Here is a 24,308-nt window from a genome sequence, read left to right as displayed (position 1 = left end):
GATATTTTTATATTGCACGGGTAAATCAGGAAACAAACAGAAAAATACTATTTTTACTTTATTTAATATAAATAATAGAAAGTATAGAGAGGGTACAGAAGTTTGTGCTTCTAGTTTCATCCATCTCATGCTCATCAAAAAGAATCCACTAACAAGGTTGATCAAGTCTTGTTAACAAACTCGTTCCGATAATCATGAAACCGGAGAAATTTCAAATAACACTAAGTTACCTCAACGGGGATATGCACATCCCCTATAATAAGAATATCATATTTCTTCTTGACCGTAGGAATAGGAAATTCAAAACCTCCAAATATAATCGATGGAATTTTCCCAATAGAGTTGATACTATGAACTTGAGGCTGTTTCCTCGGAAAGTGTATCGTATGCTCATTACCATTAACATGAAAAGTGACATTGCCTTTGTTGCAATCAATAACAGCCCCTGCAGTATTAAGAAAAGGTCTTCCAAGAATAATAGACATACTATCATCCTCGGGTATATCAAGAATAACAAAGTCCGTTAAATAGTAATGTTTGCAACCACAACAGGCACATCCTCACAAATATCGACCGGTATAGCAGTTGATTTATCAGCCATTTACAAAGATACTTCAGTAGGTGTCAACTTATTCAAGTCAAGTCTATGATATAAAGAGAGAGGCATAACACTAACACCGGCTCCAAGATCACATAAAGCGGTTTTAATATAATTTCTTTTAATGGAGCAAGGAATAGTAGGTACTCCGGGATCTCCAAGTTTCTTTGGTATTCCACCCTTAAAAGTATAATTAGCAAGCATGGTGGAAATCTCAGCTTCCAGTATCTTTCTTTTATTAGTAATGATATCCTTCATATATTTAGCATAAGGATTTATTTTGAGCACATCAGTTAATCTCATACGCAAAAAGATAGGCCTAATCATTTCAGCAAAGCGCTCAAAATCCTCATCATCCTTTTTCTTGGATGGTTTCGGAGGAAAAGGCATGGGTTTCTGAAACCAAGGTTCCCTTTCTTTACCATGTTTCCTAGCAACAAAGTCTCTTTTATCATAACGTTGATTCTTTGATTATGGGTTATCAAGATCAACAGCAGGTTCAATTTCTACGTCATTGTCATTACTAGGTTGAGCATCATTATGAACATCATTATTAATATTTTCATTAGGTTCATGTTCATTACCAGATTGTGTTTCAGCATCAGACATAGAGATATCATTTGGATTATCAGTTGGTTCAGCAATAGGTTCACTAGAAGTTTGCACAGTTCTATCATTTTTCTTTTTCTTCTTTTTAGAAGAACTAGGAATATAAATATTATTTCTTTGAGAATCTTGCTCGATTCTCTTAGGGTGGCCTTCAGGATACAAAGGTTCCTCAGTCATTCTACCAGTTCTAGTAGGCACTCTAACAGCATAATCATTTTTCTTACTATTCATTTCATCAAGCACTTCTTTTTGAGCCTTAAGTACTTGTTCTACTTGAGTGGTAACCATAGAAGCATGTTTGCTAAAAAGTTTAAGTTCACCTTTAATATTAGCCATATAATCACCCAAGCGTCTAATCATATAAGCATTTTCTTTTAATTGTCTACCAAAATAAGCATTGAAGTCATCTTTCTTAAACATAAAATTATCAAACTCATCCAAGCATTGGCTAGCAATTTTAGTAGGAGGGACTTCAGCTTTATCATACCTATAGAGAGAATTTATCTTTACTACCTGTGTCGGGATATCGGGATCAGGAGGTTCTTCAGTAAATAAAGAATTGAGATCATATGTTTCTTCAACAAGCGGTATATTAAGACCATGTATTTCTTCAATAGGAGGTAAATTCTTAACGTCTTCAGCTTTAATACCTTTTTCTTTCATAGATTTCTTTGCCTCTTGCATATCTTCAGGACTGAGGAAGAAAACACCTCTCTTCTTCGGAGTTGGTTTAGGAATAGGCTCAGTAATTGGAGCAGGAGCTGTCTTAGGAGGTGCCCAATTATTTTCATTTGTCAACATATTATTCAATAGAATTTTAGCTTCATCCGGTGTTCTTTCCCTGAAAAGAGAACCAGCACAACTATCCAGGTAATCTCTAGAAACATCGGTTAGTCCATTATAAAAGATATCAAGTATTTCAGGTTTCTTAAGAGGGTGATCAGGCAAAGCATTAAGTAACTTGAGAAGCCTCCCCCAAGCTTGTGGGAGACTCTCTTCTTTAATTTGCATGAAGTTGTATATTTTCCTCAAAGCAGCTTGTTTCTTATGAGCAGGGAAATATTTAGCAGAGAAGTAATAAATCATATCTTGGGGACTACGCACACAACCAGGATCAAGAGAATTAAACCATATCTTAGCATCGCCCTTTAATGAGAACGGATATATTTTGAGTATATAAAAGTAACGCGATCTCTCATCATTAGTGAACAGGGCAGCTATATCATTTAACTTAGTAAGATGTGCCACAACAATTTCAGATTCATAGCCATAAAACGGATCAGATTCAACCAAAGTAATTATATCAAGATCAACAGAGAATTCATAATCCTTATCAGGAACACAAATAGGTGAAGTAGCAAAAGCACGGTCAGGTTTCATTTTATCTCTAAGTGATTCTTTGTTCCATTTAATTAATAACCTCTTAAGCTCATATCTATCCTTGCAAGCTAAAATAGCGGCAGAAGATTCCATATCAAAAAGATAACCTTCAGGAATAACAGGCATATTTTCATCATCACTATCATCATCGTATTCAGATTCAATAATTTCTTTTTCTCTAGCCCTAGCAATTTGTTTATCAAGAAATTCACTAAGGGTCACAGTAGTATTAGGCATAGAAGCAGTTTCATCATAAGTATCATGCATAGCAGAAGTGGCATCATTAATAACATGCGACATATCAGAACGAATAGCAGAAGAAGGTGTAGGTGTCGCAAACTTACTCATAACAGAAGGTGAATCAAGTGCAGAGCTAGATGGCAGTTCCTTACCTCCCCTCGTAGTTGAGGGATAGATCTTGGTTTTTGGATCTCTCAAGTTCTACATAGTGTCCAGCAGATATAAATCCCAAGTGACTCAAAGAATAGAGCTATGCTCCCCGGCAACGGCGCCAGAAATTAGTCTTGATAACCCACAAGTATAGGGAATCGCAACAGCTTTCGAGGGTAGAGTATTCAACCCAAATTTATTGATTCGACACAAGGGAAGCCAAAGAATATTCTCAAGTATTAGCAGCTGAGTTGTCAATTCAACCACACCTGGAAACTTAGTATCTGTAGCAAAGTGTTTAGTAGCAAAGTAATATGATAGTGGTGGTAGCGGCAACAAAAGTAAAGACAGCAAAAGTAATGTTTCTAGTATTTTGTAGTGATTATAACAGTAGCAGCGGGAAGGTAAATAAGTGAGAACCAGTATATGGAAAACTCGTAGGCACTGGATCAGTGATGGATAATTATGCCGGATGCGGTTCATCATGTAACAGTCATAACATAGGGTGACACAGAACTAGCTCCAATTCATCAATGTAATGTAGGCATGTATTCCGTATATAGTCATACGTGCTTCTTGAAAAGAACTTGCATGACATCGTTTGTCCTACCCTCCCGTGGCAGCGGGGTCCTATTGGAAACTAAGGGATATTAAGGCCTCCTTTTAATAGAGAACCGGAACAAAGCGGCCACGAATCCCCCTCTCCGGAGCCTCGAACGGACTCCAGATCAGCCCTCCCGAGAGGTTTTAGGGCTTGGAGGCGGCTCCGTATTGTAAAACGCAATGATTTCTTCTCTCTGATTTTTTCTCTCCAAAAGCAAATATATAGAGTTGGAGTTGGCGTCGGAGGGCATCCAGGGGGCCCACGAGGTAGGGGATGCGCCCTAGGGGGGGCGCGCCCCCACCCTCGTGAGAAGGGTGTGGGCCCCCTAGTCTTCATCTATGGCTAGGATTTTTTATTATTTTTTCCAAGATTTTCCATGGAGTTTCAGGTCATTCCGAGAATATTTGTTTTCTGCACATAGAACAACACCATGGCAATTCTGCTGAAAACAGCGTCAGTCCAGTGTTGTGAAGTTTTCAAGTTTTGGGTAAGGATTCGATGGACTATGGAATAAGGAGTGGCAAGAGCCTAAGCTTGGGGATGCCCAAGGCACCCCTAGGTAATATTCAAGGACAACCAAGAGCCTAAGCTTGGGGATGCCCCGGAAGGCATCCCCTCTTTCGTGTTTACTTGGTGTTATATTTTTATTCACCACATGATATGTGTTTTGCTTGGAGCGTCAATTTATTTTGTTAGGATTTTCTTTCTGTTATTTCGAACAATGTTTTTCATCTTTTATTCCAATAAAAGTGGCATTGATAGCCTTTACTATGCCTATGTTAGTATTGTTGAGGGAACTTGCACTAGCGAAAGTATGAACCCTAGGCCTTGTTTCAACACATTGCAATACCGTTTACGCTCACTTTTATCACTTGTTACCTTGCTGTTTTTATATTTTCAGATTACAAATACCTTTATCTACCATCCATATACCACTTGTATCACCATCTCTTCGCCGAACTAGTGCACCTATACAACTTACCATTGTATTGGGTGTGTTGGGGACACAAGAGACTCTTTGTTATTTGGTTGCAGGGTTGCTCGAGAGAGACCATCTTCATCCTACGCCTCCTACGGATTGATAAACCTTAGGTCATCCACTTGAGGGAAATTTGCTACTGTCCTACAAACCTCTGCACTTAGAGGCCCAACAACGTCTACAAGAAGAAGGTTGTGTAGTAGACATCAAGCTCTTCTCTGGCACCGTTGCCGGGGAGGTTAGCGCTTGAAGGTATATCTTTAGATCTTGCAATCGAGTCTTTTAGTTTCTTGTTTTATCACTAGTTTAATATAAAAAAGAAAATTGAAAAAAAATGGAGTTAAGTTTGCCTCATACGCTGCATCTTTTTAGTATCTTTCGTGAGTATGATGGAAAGGATAATTATGCTGAAGTGCTAGAAGAAGAAATCTATAAAATGTTTGGCACTAAATATTTGAATGATGAGCATGATTGCAATGTTGTTAGTATGAATTCCTTGAATATCCATGATGATAATGATATGCAAAGCCACAAGCTTGGGGAAGCTATGTTCAATGAAGATGATATTTTTTGTCCCCCAAGCTTTGATGAGCAAATTTATTATGATGAAAGCATGCCTCCTATCTATGATGATTATTGTGATGACACTTATGCTTTAAAGAATAATGATAACAATGAAACTTGTCATCTTGATTTCAGTTTTCAATCACATGATAGTTATTTCGTTGAGTTTGCTCCCACTATTATTCATGAGAAGAATTTTGCTTGTGTGGAGAGTAGTAAAAATTCTATGCTTGTAGATAATGAAGAGAATGCTTTAGGTGATGGTTATATTGTTGAATTCATTCATGATGCTACTAAAAATTATTATGAGGGAGGAATATATACTTGTAGAAATTGCAATAATATCAAAATTCCTCTCTATGTGCTTAAAATCTTGAAGTTATGCTTGTTTTGCCTTCCTATGCTAGTTGATTATTGTTCTCATAAGTTGTTTGCTCACAAAATCCCTATGCATAGGAAGTATGTTAGACTTAAATGTGCAAGTCATATTCTTAATGATGCTCTCTTTATGTTTCAATTCTTATCTTTTATGTGAGCACCATTGAAATCATCATGCCTAGCTAGGGGCGTTAAACGATAGTGCTTATTGGGAGCCAACCCAATTTTATTTTAGCTCCTTGCTTTTTGTTCCTGTTTAATAATAAATAATCCATCTAGCCTCTGTTTAGACGTGGTTTTATGTGTTTAATTAGTGTTTGTGCCAAGTAGAACCTTTGGGAAGAGATGGTGTCCTGGACTAGGGGGTACTCACCACGTCATCTCCCGATCTGTTAGATTGGGCCGAGGACCCCCATGGCCGTATACTCATGGGCCAGTTCGGACAGCTGCCGCATACATGGAAGATTCCACAAGACTTGGTGATCAAGACAAGGACTCCTCCCCACCAGCGTATTCAGCTAGGACTCTGGTTATCCTAGGCCTCTGGTGCATTATATAAACCAAGGCCAGGCTAGTCGAAATTTCGGGATTAAAAACAGTTCGGACCGCACCGAAATATGCAAAATTTCATATAATTTTTTAACCGTTGCCACAATATGGGCTGTAATGCTAACAAAAAGAATATGGGCTCCAAAAAAACCTTAAGAATTAGCAAATGGGCTGTAAATTATTAGAAATAATGGCAGATGGGCTGTATGCTGTTTTCCACAGATTTGAGGCTTTCCTAAAAAAAGGTTGACGCACAAGCACTAACTGTTGGATGTCCATCCAACGGCCGCCGTGCTTCTTCAATCTCTGCTCTTCCTGCTCCAGCCGCTCAAACAAGCGCCGGCGGGACTGCCTGCTCCCTCCTCCTCATGGCCGGCTGTGCTGCCGCACATGCCTCACCGCCCGACCGTACTCTCATCGTTGGCCTAGCCATCCCTCTACTCACCCACACCTGCTGTTATTCTCCGGCGACGGCAGACGACCCAGTAAACCCTTGTACAGTCGTTGACGGTGTCTTGGACTAGGGGGTACTCACCACGTCATCTCTCGATCTGTTAGATTGGGCCGAGGACCCCCATGGCCGTATACTCATGGGCCAGTTCGGACAGCTGCCGCATACAAGGAAGATTCCACAAGACTTGGCGATCAAGACAAGGACTCCTCCCCACCGGCATATTTGGCTAGGACTCTTGTTATCCTAGGCCTCTGGTGCATTATATAAACCAAGGCCAGGATAATCGATAGAACATACCCAACAACAATCATACCATAGGCTAGCTTCTAGGGTTTAGCCTCTCTGATCTCGTGGTAGATCTACTCTTGTACTACCCATATCATCAATATTAATCAAGCAGGACGTAGGGTTTTACCTCCATCAAGAGGGTCCGAACCTGGGTAAAACATCGTGTCCCCTGCCTCCTGTTACCATCCGCCTTAGACGCACAGTTCGGGACCCCCTACCCGAGATCCGCCGGTTTTGACACCGACATTGGTGCTTTCATTGAGAGTTCTGATGTGTGTTCGACAAAAGGTTGATGGCTCGCCTGCAGATCAACTGCGACTTCGGCATCTTCGTCACCAGCTCGACTGGTCACCTTGGTTTGACCAAGGACTGCGCCCTACCTCCGATCGTCATGTTCGGATGAGGGCCTTTATAAACATCAACTCCGATCTCTATCAAGATCATGGAGGAATCATCGAGGGAGCCTGGGGGCTCAACGTCAACATTGCCCTCGGGCGACCGTGCTGTTTTTCTGGACAGCAAACTTGTGTCCGCCGCCACCGCCTCATCAAGTGTCTTTTTAACAATTGCTTCAGTGGAATTGTGCGGAATTGAGTCTACAAAAACCCTGGAAAATTTCGTCGAGTTTCGACGGAGGAATCTCTGGCAATCCACGATATACCGGAGCCCTCTCAAATCTGGACGGGAATCTGGATGAGTTTAGGGTGTGGTGTCCAGCTTCTAGCTCGGGCGTCCTTTGGAAGATCCAACCGTTGATCAGATGCGGAATTCCTATATCTACCACCTCTCAAAATTTGAGCTCGATCTGACCGTCCAAACTTCGGCAACCTTCCGATTAGTGCATCACTTTTCGGATCTGTTTTCTGCGCGAAAACGAATCCGACCCGAGTTCGTCTTTTTTATGAACGGGATTTCGGACATCCTTTTTGAAGGAAGTTTTGTATGGGGTATTGTGTTTTGTTCCCGAACATATCACACTAACTTTAAGATCTTTTGAACATGATCATCAACATCATGCTGGTGTCAAACCAGTCCGGCAATATTGCTCCACGGCTGCCGACCTGCGCTAGACACGTCGTCACTTTGTTGAGTCTCGCTCAGCTTCTTCGGATTATCATCTCGGCAAGCCGAACAAGAGTCCGACATCGCGAAGGATAAATCATCACCAACATCGCCGCCCCACGGATTACACGGAGCGGGCATACCGGCATCGTCGCACGGTCGCCTCATCAAGCCGGCATCGACCACGTCACGACCTACATCGGCAGGGCTGCACTATTGCTTCTTCAAGCTGGTGTCCATCACGTCGACCTACTTCGACATATCGGCTGGACCGGGGGCTTCGCCATCTCTTCATCAACCTACTCTGGACACTTCGGTGTCACTAGCCGACCAGCTCCGTCACATTAGCTGGACCGAGGGCTTTGCCTCGGCGAGCCAACCTTTGCCAGCATTGCCATGTAGTCGTTTTATCGCCCATCAGGCAATGGGTGTGCGAATCGAGTCCCAATTTTGGGAATCACTTTCCTTCGGATTGCTACAACAAATAAACCAGGTGCTATTAATCCCAGTATTTTTTTGCTTGTTTGGGTTCATTTTTCTCAAGGAATTATTACTCTGGTTTGTCCATCATATGTACACAGGTCCATCAAATGGTGGCCGCATTAACGGCAGTCGCATGGTGGTTCGGTCAGTTTCCGTACATAGTCCGGCGAACGCCGCATCCGGAGCTCAGACCGACATGTGAATTCAGGCTTTGCCATGCCTTTACCGCATCACGCCGACGCCCTGGATCGACATTGACTTAGGCGCCAGGCCATATTTCTTTTATTACTCACTTTGCATAAATTATTTACTATGCAACATTTTTTCTTAATTATCATTATTACTATTATCTCCGGTTTGCACTATTTTTTGTGCATAGGAAAATGATCCGAGGACTTCGGCGTCACTCTGCCGGTTTGCATTGACTGTGCTATGTCACCACTTCGACGTGTCGAGCTCTTCGCTCCGCCACCTCGGGACCGGCTTGGGGGATGGAACCTTGTCCCACATGAAGCTCGAACCGTGTCATCAATACCGAACACATTAACCAGCTAAGTCACTTTCATGCTCAAAGATTTAATTTCTAACTTGTGTTCGGTTCGACCAAGCCTTATACTTTTTTGGAAAAAAGTTGCTTGTAAAAAATTTCCTTGTCCAAACTTTGTTTGTGACGCATAAATTCAAATACCCAATTCACTTGGGGGCTTTCTTCATGAAGCTTTTCCTCTTGCATATGATTATACTTGTACGGCTTCGTTCCTTGTTCGTGTATTACGCCACAATATGCACCATATTGACTTAAGCGATTTGCAAGCTGGGTTGCCTCGCTCCTGTGTTTACCCCTATGTTCCCGATTGTTCGGCTAGGGAGTAAAGGGAGCACCTATGCGATTGTCACGATCGGGTCATCCGAGCCGGACCTCAGACTGGGTGAAGCCGAAAGCTAGCGCTCTTATAGTTTTCAATGATGGTCGGCACACAACGGAACTCATGAGTACAAAAAATCTATTGCACAAGTCTCATAATAACAATGAGCACCGAAGAAAGGTATCGGTGGGGGTACTATTTTCTCCGAAGATGCTTCTTACACTTCGCAGTAATATAGCATAAGTTCCCTGAGCGCGCTTTGTCTGTTACAGCCTTATGGCCTGATTGCCTGGTTATTGGAAACACCGTCGATATTCTTGACAGATGGAGTACATAACACTTTTCGGTCCTTGACCGAAGAGGGAGAAGCCGACGGTCGGTTAAGACGCGTTTAAAATTCGGTTGAACATAGATATGAGATAAGTACTTCGGTACATGCAATCATTCTTTTACCCAAGTCACGTGGGGGCTCTTAAATTTATATGAGTTGTTTTATGATAAGTATTCTTCTTCTTAGTTGTTGCAAAGTTTATTATTATTATTATCTATCACTCCTTTTTTCGACACGAGCGTGTGGTCACTAGCCGGGGAGCCTAATTTCTCTCTCAAAGCCGCTTGAGTTTAGTTTACTAAAATGGCCTAATGAGAAGTATTCCGCCCTCGGGATAGGAGGTTGAAGCCGTAGGCTGACCCGCTTAAAGTCTTGAGATTGGATGTATCATGTTAAAGCACGACAGAAGCACTTCTTTTGCTAAGGCCAATTTTCGGATTGGCACCGAATAATTGATCTTGTTTGGACGTCAAGTTTTTACTGAAATTTTTTGGTTTTCCAAGCTTGTGGCACTTTTAAACTATTTGTGTGTTTTCAGCACAAGTCTCGCAGTGCAACGCCGGACACCTTTAGAGATTCGGCAAAAACATCCTTGGATATTGCTATATATGGATCGGTTTCGAATTGTGTCTTCGGTCAATAGTTGGGTTGCCCGGCTCCTGCGCTTGCCTCCTACGTTCCGCTTTGTTCGGCTAGGTGTGCAAAGGGAGAACCACTGCGATTGTTCTTCCAGCTCACATGGTTAAGCACCTCAGTGGAGAAAGCCGAAAACTCACTGTCACAATAAGCGTAAACTGGTCAGCGATCCGATGACAGTGTTAAATGACGGGCCATTCATAACAATGGCCGAAGTGTTTACGGCTTGACCTCGACTATCGCCGAACACTACCGGGGGCTATTAACTGGCCTCCCAAACTAAATCCTCGATATTTTGCTCTTACATTGGAGCTGAGGTTTCATGATCATGCTTAGCATGACAACCCAAAGAAAGGAACCGATAGCGGGACTATTTTCTTTGGAAGACATTTCTTCTGTTAAACAGTAATATAACATATCTCTCTGCGTACCTTTGTTTATAAAACCGTATGGCCAGATTGCCTTGTTTGTCGTAAATCCTTGCTGTCATAAAGGCTTTATAAAGTAGGACAAACACTCCTCGGCTATTGGCCGAGGAGGTGGAAGCCGATGGTCGGTCAACAAAGTTGTGTACAATGCGGATCCGAGCATTAATGCCGTAAAGCACTTGGATACATAGAGTCATTACACATAATTTGTGATTTTACTATGGATATCAATCCTTAATTCGGCCACCCGTGGCCGCATTAAGGCTCGGGGGCTACTGGGCTTCGGGCTTATTATTTACAAATATTAAAGGGGCACATCGATCCGCTGACCTGGTGTTGTCACCCGACCAGTGTCTCGGGGGCTACTGCATTGCCTGTCCAATGCAGAAAATTTTATGTGCAATATAGTTTCCGTGGAGATTTTGATCCTCAGGTTGGTCGGCCGCACCCAACCTGAGTCTCGAGGACTGAGCACGCCGCTTTTTGTGTCCCGAAGTATTCTGCCGAGCTAGGACTTGATCCTCAGACCTATTTTGCAAATCAACCTAAGTCTCAGCGGCTACTGGGATCAGCGGTCGTATGTCATCCTTCATGTGCATCTCGGGTTTTAGACCGATACCCGCCTTGAGGGCTACTGGCTATATATCTCGGCAGAGAATAAATTGCACCAATCAAAAATATTGACAAAAATCGGCCCACATTCGGGGTGGTGCACCACCTCGGAAGCTGTCCGGCATAAAGCTCGGGCGCTAGTGGCTGGCTCCATAGAGGGCATTTCCGGCATTAAGCTCGGCTAAACTCCTTCAAACTTCTTTGAACCAAGGTGATTTATGACACCTCGGATACAGTCCGGCGTTGGAGCTCGGATACAGTCCAGCGTTGGAGCTCGGATACATAGTCCGGCGTTGGAGCTCGGATACATTCCGGCGTTAGAGCTGGGAAGCAGTCCGGCGTTGGTGCTCGGCTGCAAAAGATACCTCGAATGCAGTCTGGCGTTAGAACTCGGACGCAAGAGGACACTGCCTCCCGGGAGCAACTTCAAACCCGAGGTGTGGCATAAAAATAACAAGGCATTGATAATGGCTGGAAACTTAAAGGGGCTCCTCGGATACCCGACGTGTGAACTCGTCGAATGCATTTCGGCAATCCTCAAGATTGAAGATGAGAACATTTGTTGAACCAGTTTTCAAGACCGACAACCGAAGATGAAGAATGGTTCGGAAGAATCGAGGAGCGTCCCTAACTTGAAGACCGGTTCAGGGGGCTACTGATGGTGTCATGGACTAGGGGGTACTCACCACGTCATCTCCCGATCTGTTAGATTGGGCCGAGGACCACCATGGCCGTATACTCATGGGCCAGTTCGGACAGCTGTCGCATACAAGGAAGATTTCACAAGACTTGGCGATCAAGACAAGGACTCCTCCCCACCGGCGTATTCGGCTAGGACTCTTGTTATCCTAGGCCTCTGGTGCATTATATAAACCGAGGCTAGGCTAGTCGATAGAACATACCCAACAACAATCATACCATAGGCTAGCTTCTAGGGTTTAGCCTCTCTGATCTCGTGGTAGATCTACTCTTGTACTACCCATATCATCAATATTAATCAAGCAGGACGTAGGGTTTTACCTCCATCAAGAGGGCCCAAACCTGGGTAAAATATCGTCTCCCTGCCTCCTGTTACCATCCGCCTTAGACACACAGTTCGGGACCCCCTACCCGAGATCCGCCGGTTTTGACACCGACAGGAAGACTTTGGGAAAGTCTTGTTGATCATGCTCTAAAAAACAGAAACTTTAGTGCTCACGAGAATTTCTGCCATTTTTTTGGAGAGTTCTATTTAGTTAATTCTTTTTGCAGATGATTAATAGAAAAATTCCTCAGGTCCAGCAATTTATTTGAGAATTTTATGAGTTCCAAAAGTATACGTTTGATCCAGATTACTATAGACTGTTCTGTTTTTGACAGATTCTGTTTTTCATGTGTTGTTTACTTATTTTGATGAATCTATGGCTAGTAAAATAGTTTATAAACCATAGAGAAGTTGGAATACAGTAGGTTTAGCACCAATATAAATAAAGAATGAGTTCATTACAGTACCTTGAAGTGGTGATTTATTTTATACTAACGGAGCTTACGAGTTTTCTGTTAAGTTTTGTGTTGTGAAGTTTTCAAGTTTTGGGTAAGGATTCGATGGACTATGGAATAAGGAGTGGAAAGAGCCTAAGATTGGGGATTCCCAAGGCACCCCAAGGTAATATTCAAGGACAACCAGGAGCCTAATCTTGGGGATGCCCCGGAAGGCATCCCCTCTTTCGTCTTCGTTCATCAGTAACTTTACTTGGAGCTATATTTTCATTCACCATATGATATGTGTTTTGCTTGGAGCGTCAATTTATTTTGTTAGTATTTGCTTGCTGTTATTTAGAACAATGTTTTGCATCTTTTATTCCAATAAAAGTGGCATTGATAGCCTTTACTATGCCTATGTTACAAGTCTTCATGTTGCTGTTTGAAAACAGAAAGTTTACCCCTGTTGCAATAATTCCCTAGAAAACTCAGAATGTGATAAAATGTTGAAACCTTTTGCATATTAAGATCTGATAAATTTACTACAGTGGGAATTTTCTTTAATAATTTTTGGAGCTAGGGAAGTATGGATGTTGCTGCTTTCTCTACAGACTGTCCTGTTTAGGCAGATTGCTGTTATGTTTGCATTGTTTGCATATGGTTGCTTCTTTAATGATTCTATTTGAGGATAGGACTATTAAATATGCAGAGGCATTTAGTATTAAATTTTGAATAATAATTTTAGTGATTTTCTACAGTAGAGGATGATAAGGTTTTTGCAGTGATTTATATTAACTTATCTCACGAGTCCTTGTTGAGTTTTGTGTGGATGAAGCTTTTGAGATTTAGGGAGACAATGATATGAGAGGAATTAAGCAGACACAAAAGATCAAGCTTGGGAATGCCCAAGGCACCCCAAGATAATATTTCAAGAAGTCTCAAGCATCTAAGCTTGGGGATGCCCCGGTTGGCATCCCACCTTTCTTCTTCAACAACTATCGGTTTGTTTCGGTTGATCCTAAGTTTTTGCTTCTTCATATGATGTTTGCTATTCTTAGATGTCATTTTATTTTGATTTGCTTGCTGTTTGAATAAATTACCAACATCTGAAATTATTAAATGTTAGAGAGTCTTCACATGGTTGCATACTATTTCAACTACTCATTGATCTTCACTTATATCTTTCGGAGTAGTTTGTCATTTTCTCTAGTGCTTCACTTATATATTTTTAGAGCTAGGTGGTGGTTTTATTTTTAAGAAATAAATGAACTCTCATGCTTCACTTAGATTATTTCGAGTGTCTTAAATAGCATGGTAATTTGCTTAAAATCCTAATATGCTAGGTATTAAAGAATAGTAAAATTCTCTTATGAGTGTGTTGAATACTATGAGAAGTTTGATACTTGATAATTGTTTTGAGATATGGAGATGGTGATATTAGAGTCATGCTAGTTGAGTAGTTGTGAATTTGAGAGATACTTGTGTTGAAGTTTGTGATTCCCGTAGCATGCACGCATGGTGAACCGTTATGTGATGAAGTCGGAGCATGATTTATTTATTGACTGTCCTCCTTATGAGTGGCGGTCGGGGACGAGCGATGGTCTTTTCCTACCAATTTATCCCCCTTGGAGCATGCGCGTAGTACTTTGTTTCGATAACTAATAGATTTTTGCAATAAGTATGTGAGTTCTTTATGACTAATGTTGAGTCCATGGATTATATGCACTCTCACCCTTCCACCATTGCTAGCCTCTCTAGTACCACGCAACTTTCGCCGGTACCATAAACCCACCATATACCTTCCTCAAAAGAGCCACCATACCTACCTATTATGGCATCTCCATAGCCATTCCGAGATATATTGCCATGCAACTTTCCACCATCTAGTTCATCATGACACATTCATCATTATCATATTGCTTTGCATGATCATGTAGTTGACATCGTATTTGTGGCAAAGCCACCGTTCATAATTCTTTCATACATGTCACTCATGCATCATTGCACATCCCGGTACACCGCCGGAGGCATTCATATAGAGTCATACTTTGTTCTAGTGTCGAGTTGTTTCATTGAGTTGTAAATAAATAAAAGTGTGATGATCATCATCAATAGAGCATTGTCCCAAATAAAAAAAGAGAAAGGCCAAATAAAAAAAGAGAAGGGACAATTCTACTATCCTTTTACCACACTTGTGCTTCAAAGTAGCACCATGATCTTCATAGTAGACAGTCTCTTGTTTTGTCACTTTCATATACTAGTGGGAATCTTTCATTATAGAACTTGGCTTGTATATTCCAATGATGGGCTTCCTCAAAATGCCCTAGGTCTTCGTGAGCTAGCGAGTTGGATGCACACCCAATAGTTTCTTTTGTTGAGCTTTCATATACTTATAGCTCTATGGCTCACGCTCATGTATTGCATGAAGATTGAAAAAGTTTGAGAACATAAAAAGTATGGAACAATTGCTTGGCTTGTCATCGGGGTTGTGCATGATTTAAATACTTTGTGTGGTGAAGGTGGAGCATAGCCAGACTATATGATTTTGTAGGGATAGCTTTCTTTGGCCATGTTATTTTGAGAAGACATAATTGCTTAGTTAGTATGCTTCAAGTATTATTGTTTTTATGTCAATATTAAACTTTTGTCTTGAATATTATGGATCTGAATATTCATGCCACAATTAAGAAGAATTACATTGAAATTATGCCAACTAGCATTCCACATCAAAAATTATCTTTTTATCATTTACCTACTCGAGGACGAGCAGGAATTAAGCTTGGGGATGCTTGATACGTCTCCAACGTATCTATAATTTTTGATTGCTCCATGCTATATTATCTACTGTTTTGGGCAATATTGGGCTTTATTATCCACTTTTATATTATTTTTGGGACTAACCTATTAACCGGAGGCCCAGCCCAGATTTGTTGTTTTATGCCTATTTCAGTGTTTTGAAGAAAAGGAATATCAGACGGAGTCGAAACGGAACGAAATCAACTAGAGAAGTTATTCCTGGAACGAAAGCCACCCGATGGACTTTGAACCCACGTCAAGGAAGGAAGGAAGGAAGGAAGGAGGAGCTCACTAGGGTACGGGGCGCGCCCCCTACCTCGTGGGGCCCTCGTGGCTCCCCTGACGTGCTTCTTCTGCCTATATAACTCCATATACCCTAAAACTTCCAAAACATATAATAGATCGGGAGTTCCGCCACCAGAAGCCTCCGTAGCCACCGGAAGCCAATCTAGACCCGTTCCGGCACCCTACCGGAGGGGGAATCCCTCTCCGGTGGCCATCTTCATCATCCCGGTGCTCTCCATGACTAGGAGGGAGTAGTTCTCCCTCGGGGCTGAGGGTATATACCAATAGCTATGTGTTTGATCTCTCTCTCTCGTGTTCTTGATTTGGCACGATCTTGATGTATCGCGAGCTTTGCTATTATAGTTGGATCCTATGTTTCTCCTCCCCCTCTTGTCTCTTGTAATGAATTGAGTTTCCCCTTTGGAGTTATCTTATCGGATTGAGTCTTTAAAGATTTGAGAACACTTGATGTATGTCTTGTCGTGGATATCTATGGTGACAATGGGATACCATGTGCCACCTGATGTATGTTTTGGTGACCAACTTGCGGGTTCCGCCCATGAACCTATGTATAGGGATTGGCACACGTTTTCGTCGTGATTCTCCGGTAGAAACTTTGGGGCACTCTTTGAGGTCCTTTGTGTTGGTTGAATAGATGAGTCTGAGGTTGTGTGATGCATATCGTATAATCATACCCACGGATACTTGAGGTGACATTGGAGTATCTAGGTGACATTAGGGTTTTGGTTGATTTGTGTCTTAAGGTGTTATTCTAGTACGAACTCTAGGGCTATTTGTGACAATTATAGGAATAGCCCAATGGATTGATTGGAAAGAATAACTTTGAGGTGGTTTCGTACCCTACCATAATCTCTTCGTTCGTTCTCCACTATTAGTGACTTTGGAGTGACTCTTTGTTGCATGTTGGGGGATAGTTTTATGATCCAATTATGTTAGTATTGTTGAGGGAACTTACACTAGTGAAAGTATGAACCCTAGGCCTTATTTCCTAGCATTGCAATACCGTTTACGCTCACTTTTATCATTAGTTACCTTGCTGTTTTTATAATTTCAGATTACAAATACCTTTACCTACCATCCATATACCACTTGTATCACCATCTCTTCGCCGAACTAGTGCACCTATACAATTTACCATTGTATTGGGTGTGTTCAGGACACAAGAGACTCTTCGTTATTTGGTTGCAGGGTTGCTTGAGAGAGACCATCTTCATCCTACGCCTCCTACGGATTGATAAACCTTAGGTCATCCACTTGAGGGAAATTTGCTACTGTCCTACAAACTTCTGCACTTGGAGGCCCAACAACATCTACAAGAAGAAGGTTGTGTAGTAGACATCAAGGGGTAGTTCGGTCGGGGATTATTCCTGATTTCCAAATGTCGACCCGTCGCTGGGGTTCCAGGCCCGATCCATGACATGAGGAAAGGGTTCGGCCGAGAGTGACTCTTGGCGTCCAAACATCGCATCTACATTGATGCCAGATGTCGGTTCTATATCCGGTGTATCTCATAGTAGGGGTCCTAAGCTAGGCGTCTTGGAGCGATGGTAACATGGACACAGGATTTTACCCTATGTCCTGCTTTTGATTGTATTGATATGAGGGTAGTACATAGTACATGTATCTACCACGAGATTGTAGCAATGAATATGAGATTGTCTATTGACTAGCCTGGCCTCGGTTTATATATGCACCGTAGGCCTAGGGTTTAGAGGAGTCCTTATCTTGTGCGCCAAGTCTTGTGGAATCCTCCTTGTATTCGACATGGGTTGCCCGAAGTGGCCCATTAGTGAATCCTCATGGGGGTCCTCGGCCCGACCCACTGGTGGGGAGACGACATGGTGAGTACCCCCTAGTCTAGGACACCATTAGTAGCCCCCTGAACTAGTCTTCAAGTTGGGGACGCTCCTTGATTCTTCCGAACTGTTCTTCATCTTTGGTCGTCGGTCTTGAAAACTGGTTCAACAAATCTTTGATCTTGAGGATCGCCGAAGTAAATCCGAAAAGTTTACACGTCGGGTATCCGAGAAGCCCCTTTAAGTTCTCGACCTTTATTAATGCCTTGTTATTTTTTACGCCACACCGCGGGTTTGAAGTGTTTCCCGTGCGGCGGCGTCCTCTCGCATCCGAACTCCAACATCAGACTGCATTCGAGGTATCTTTTGCAGCCGAGCACCAACACCGGACTGTATTCGAGCCCCAACGCCGAACGGTATCCGAGCTCCAACGTCGGACTATATCCGGGCTCCAATGCCGGACTATATCCGAGGTGTCATAGATCACCTTGGCTTGAGAAAGTCAAAGGAGTTTAACCGAGCTTTTAATGCCGAAAATGCCCACTATAGAGCCAGCCACTTGCACCCGAGTTTTATGCCGGACTGCTTCCGAGGTGATGCTCCACCTCGGGCTTGGGCTGATTGTTCACGGATTTTATTTCCGATTGATGCAATTTATTTACTGATGAGATATATAGCCAGTAGCCCTCAAGGTTTGTGTTGTCCTAAAAATCCGAGATGCACGTTAGAGGAGATAGTGATCGGAGAACGGGCCCTTGAGAGAGGGTTTTGAGAAGTAGCCGTAATATATTAGCTTGATGCCGGATAAGTCCCAGTTGGTACCTATTGTTGTTCGAAGACGTGTTTGCCCATAGTTCGGTCAAGCCGAACACTGAGCACTTTGAATTTTCTATATTGAATAGGCAATGAAGTAGCCCCCGACACACTGGTCAGGTGGCAACACCAGATCAGGGGATAAATGTGCACCTTTAATACTAGTAAATGATAAGCCCAAAGCCCAGTAGCCCCCGAGCCTTAATGTGGGCACGGGTGGCCGAACTAAGGATCGATATCCGGAGTAAAATCACAAATTATGTGCAATGATTCTACGTGATCCCTTTACCGCCTAGCCGAACAAACGGGAACGTAGGGGTAAGCACAGGACCTAGGAAACCCAGCTTGGCCAAAATCTTAAGTGAAATTCATGCTTATATATGGCTTTATAACAATAATTACGGAAGGCAGCGCTTCTATATTGAATACAAACACTGATCATATATGTTTCTTTTGACTTTGTTGCGACCGTTTATCAGTTGAAAGTGGCCCATCGTCGGCTTCTACCCCTTTGTAGATACTACACAGGGTGTTTCCGCAGTAACAAAACAACCCTCAGCCGATGTCTTGGTAACCGAAGGTGGTTGTGTTTGCGGAAACAAGGCAATCAGATATGCGGGCTTTATAACTTTCACTTAGTCACAGGAGCTTTAAACTGGGGAAACTAGCTACGACCCCAGGTTAGTGCTCAGCACCGACCGAAGTCTAGCCATTAACACTTCGGTCAATGTTATGAAAGGTCCATCGTTTAACATGGAGTAATCGGTATCGATCTATAGTTTGACACCGTCATCGGATCACTGACCATTTTACGCCCATTGTGACAGTCAGTTTTCGGCTTTCTCCACTGAGGTGCTTAACCGTTCGAGTTGGAAGCACAGTCGTAGTTGTTCTCCCTTTGCACACCTACCCAAACAAAGCGAAACGTAGGAGGCAAGCACAGGAGCCGGGCAACCCAACTATTGACCGAAGACACAATTCGAAACCGATGCATACATAGCAATACCCGAGAATGTTTTTGCCGAATCTCTAAAGGTGTCCGGCATGGCACTACGAGACTTATGCTGGAAACACACAAATAGTTTAAAAGTGTCATATGCTTGGAAAACCAAAAACTTCGGTAATAACTTTATGCCCGAACTAAATCAAATAATTTGGTGTCAATCCGAAAATTGGTCTTAAATTTTTTGTGCTTCTATCGTGCATTAATATGACACATCCGATATCAAGTCTTCAAGCGGGTCAGCCGACGGCTTCAACCTCCTTATCCCGAAGGCGGAGTGCTTCTCCGAGGCCATTTTGGCGAACTAAACTTGAGCGACTTTAGAGAGAAGCAAGGCTATCCGGATATTGACCATACACTCGAGTTGAAAAAGGAGTGGTAGAAAAAGACTTTGCTACGACCAAGAAGAAAACACATTTACTATAAAATGGATCATATAAATTTAAGAGCCCCTAGTTAACATGGGCAAGGAAGTGTTTTTAACAAACAACTTTTGTTGACAAACTAAGTTTTAAACACAAATATAATGCTTCGTCGAACCGAACAAGAATTTAAAAGAACTGAGTATGGAAGTGACTTAGCTGCTTAATGTGCTCGGTGTGACTTGGGCCGAGCTTATAGTGGCTCAAGGTCCCAACCCCCAAGCCGGTCCCGAGGTAGCAGAGCGGAGAGCTCGGCACTCCGAAGTGGCGACATAGCACGGCCAATGCAGGCCGGCAGTGTGACACCGAAGTTCCCGGCATGGGTTAATGAAGTGATGACAAGGTGATAGCACTGCCTGACCCGGATCATTTACCTGTGCACAGAAAATAGTGCAAGCTGGAGATAATAGTAATAATTATAAATTAAAAAATTTCATAGCATAATGAATAATTTATGCAAAGTGAGTAATAAAAGAAATATGTCCCATGTGCCGAACGCTCGATGAGGTAGAGCTCTCTCAACGATGTCGAAGTCCCCGAGGCAACCGAACATGTCGGTATGGCAATTCGGCCAGCCGATTTACGCCGATTGGGACGATGATGTCGGCTTGCCGAAGTGACCGCGTGACGCAGTCGAAGTCGATTACCTACACATGTAAAATAGTGCAGTCATAAAAATAATAATATAAATATATATATATATATATATAAAAATCCTCACATAATTAATTTACGCAAAATAAATTTTTTAAAGGGATGTGGCCTGGCGTCGAAGCCAATGTCGGTGCGGGGCGTCGGCGTGACAAAGCCTGTATTCACAGGGCGGTCCGAGTCCCCGATGAGGCGTTCGCCGCACTATGGATGGGAAAGTGACCGAACCGTCATGTAGCCATCGTTAATGCGGCCGTCATTTGGAAGACCTGTGTATAGATGATGGAACAAACCAGAGTAATAATTCCTCGCAAAAAATAAACCCATGCAAGAAAAGATTACTAGGATTAATAGCACCTAGTTTATCAGTTATAGCAATCTGAAGAAAGGTTACTCCCAAAATTGGGACTCAGTTTGCACACCTATTTCCTGATGGGCAATGAAGCGACGGCCTGGCGATGCTGACAAAGGTTGGCTCGCCAAGGTAAAGCCCCCGGTCCAACTAACGTCCGAAGCTGGTCGGCTGGTGATGTTGAAGTCTCCGGAGTAGGTCGATGAAGAGATGGCGAAGCCCCAGGTCCAGTCGAGGTGACGGAGCAGGTCGGTAAGGAGACGTTGCAGGTGCCATGTCAGCCGAGGTGTTGAATCAGTTCAGCATGATGGACATCGGCTTGAAGAAGCAACAGTGCGGCCATGCCAACGCAGGTCGTGACTTGTGACGCAGTCAATGTCGGCTTGATGAAGTGACCGTGCGACGATGCCGAACTTTTGTTCGGCTCGCCGAGATGATGATCCGAAGAAGTTGAGCTCGGCTCAACAAAGCGATGATGTGTCTAGCGCAGGTTGGCAGACATGGAGCAATGTTACCGGACTGGTTTGACACCAGAGTGATGATGAAGAATACCTCAGAGAAGGCTTAAAATTTTATGGGCACATGTTTAAGAACAATGCACAATACCCTAGAAAGAGATTCTTCCAAAAAGGTTGTCCAATATCTCGTTCATGAAGAAAGATGAACTCAGGTCGGATTCGTATTCGCGTAGAAAATAGATCCAAAAAGTAATGCACTAATCGGAAGGTTGCCGGAGTTTGAATGGTCGGATCGAGCTGAAATTTTGAGATGTGGAAGATATGCAAATTTCGCAGAAGATGAACGGTTGGATCTTCCAAGTAACCTCCGAGCTAGGCTCTGGAGACCACACCCTAAAATCATCCAGATTCCTGTCCAGACTCAACAGGCCTCTAGTATATCATAGATCGTCGGAGATTCCTCCATCGAAACGCGACAAAATTTTACAGGGTTGTTGTAAACTCAATTCCGCACAATACCACCAAAGCAATCATCAAAGCGATGCTCGAGGAGGCGGTGGAAGCGGATACAGGTTTGCTATCCAGAAAAACAGCACGATCGCCCGAGGGCAATGTTGACGTTGAGCCCCCGAGCTCCATCGATGATTCCTCCATGATCTTGATAGACATCAGAGTTGATGATGAAAGCCCTCGTCCGAACATAATGATCTGAGATAGAGCACACTCATCGGTCGAGCCAAGGTGCCTAGTTGAGTCGGCGACGAAGATGCCGACATCGACAATAAAGCTTCGTTCTGACGCGTAGATCACGTCGGAGATGAACCGAATTCCCATCGCACCATGGAGACTACCTGATGGCTCTCAATGAAAGTACCAATGTCGGTTCTATATCCGGCGTATCTCATAGTAGGGGTCTGAAACTAGGCATTTTGGAGCGATGGTAACATGGACACATGATTTTACCCAGGTTCGGGCTCTCTTGAAGAGATAATACCCTACGTCCTGCTTTTGATTGTATTGATATAAGGGTAGTACATAGTACAGGTATCTACCATGAGATTGTAGTAATGAATATGAGATTGTCTATTGACTAGTCTGGCCTTGGTTTATATATGCACCATAGGCCTAGGGTTTAGAGGAGTCATTGTCTTGTGTGCCAAGTCTTGTGGAATCCTCCTTGTATTCGGCATGGGCTGCCCGAAGTGGCCCATTAATGAATCATCATGGGGGTCCTCGGCCCGACACACTGGTCGGGAGACGACGTGGTGAGTACCCCCTAGTCCAGGATAGCGTCACCTGAGGCTGGGTCTTCGGCGGGCGCCGTTAGCACGGCTGAAGGGGATTCCCGGCCTCTGAGCAGGGTGGAGCTATTCGATCTCGAGGCTGGCAGGGGGTTTGAGGCCAATCCGCAGATCGGATCGGGGGAAAGCTCCGGAGCAGGCATAGCGAGGCCCATAGGGGTACCGGGCAAGGCTGCGAATCCGGCAAGGACCAGATCGTCTCGAGCGTCCATGACGTACTCCATGTTTCCGAATCTAATCTGGTGCTTAGGGGCAAAACTATTGATTTGGTCTAGATGACCAGTTGGGTTGGCCTGCAGCACGATGGTGCCGAACGCGAAGAGCTGGCTGGGGACAAAGAGGTCCCCGGAGTTGACGCCATCTCCGATGATCAGGCGAGCCATCGATCCTTCGGTGACCAATGGTGGAACTCTCAATGAAAGCACCAATGTCGGTGTCAAAACCGATGGATCTCGGGTAGGGAGTCCCGAGAAGTGGATCTAGGATCAATGGGGAACAAGGGATGATGAGCATGGTGTTTACCCAGGTTCGGGCCCTCTCTAAGAGGTAAAGCCCTACGTCCTGCTTGATTTTATTTGATTTTTATGGTATGGTTACAGAGTCGATCTACCTCGAGATCAGGCGGGCTAAACCTTAGGTTGCAGGGGTGCTGGATGTTGCTCAAGCCCTAAAGACTAAAACCCTCTGGTTTATATAGACACCAACAGGGTTAGGGTTACATGTGATCGGTTACAACAAAGGAAAGATCACGCTAGATCTTGACTTGGAGGGCACACCACAACTCCAGAGATCTCGTGTCTGGTCACGGGTCCATGCCCAAGTTCAGCTCCATACTAGCCCATTAGTCCGGCCATAAGAAATAGGTCGGCGGCGCGAGGACCCCTTAATCCAGGACTCCCTCACTCATCGCGAGTGTGTCGAGCGCCGAGCGGGTCACGTGACCCAGACGAAACCCATGGGCCGCGGCTGGCGCCACCATCGACCCTGGCGCCCACAAGCAGCAGGACTCATCCAAGCACCACTCCGGGCAGCCGGATGGCCGCGCCACCACGGCCTCTTCCTTCCTCGCCCGTCATGGGCTGCCAAACGCGCAGGCCGCGCTGCTCGTGGAGCGTGAGCTGCTCCGCTACCACCCAGCCGACGCCGGCTACAACACTTGGCTTGGCCGCATCACACCGAGCTCATCAACGCCGTCGGAGATGCCCCGGTGCCCTCCCACTCGCTCCGCCCACTGTCGTCTCACGCCGGGGGTGTGGCGCATGGCGGGCCTACACCACCTCCCTTGTGCAACGATCCCGGCGAGCCCAGGTGTGATGCGCTGATGGCTCATGTCCGCGTGAGTTTTTCCCCGAAGAGGAACGAATGATGCAACACAACTACGGTAGGTATTTCCCTCAGTGATAAAACCAAGGTTATCAAAATAGTAGGAGAACCAAGCACTACTATGTAAACGGTACCTGCACACAAAGAACAAATACTTGCAATGCGACGCATAAGAGGAGTTGTCAATCCCTCTTGGGTAAAAGATAGAGTGATTTGTATGATTTTGTGTAAATAGATCTCTCCATAAAACAAGATAAAATAAATAAAGAAAAAGTGCAGCAAGGTATTTTTGGGTTTTTAGAATAATAGATCTAAAAATAAAAGCGAATAAAAATAGATCTCAAAGCAGATATGATAAAGAATAGACCCGGGGGCCGTAGATTTCACTAGTGGCTTCTCTCGAGAAAATAGCATA

Source organism: Triticum urartu, chromosome 7A (genome assembly GCF_056163025.1).
Source record: "Triticum urartu cultivar PI428250 chromosome 7A, HENAU_Tu73, whole genome shotgun sequence".
NCBI classification, from domain to species: domain Eukaryota; kingdom Viridiplantae; phylum Streptophyta; class Magnoliopsida; order Poales; family Poaceae; genus Triticum; species Triticum urartu.
Note: the sequence above shows the minus strand (reverse complement) of the source record.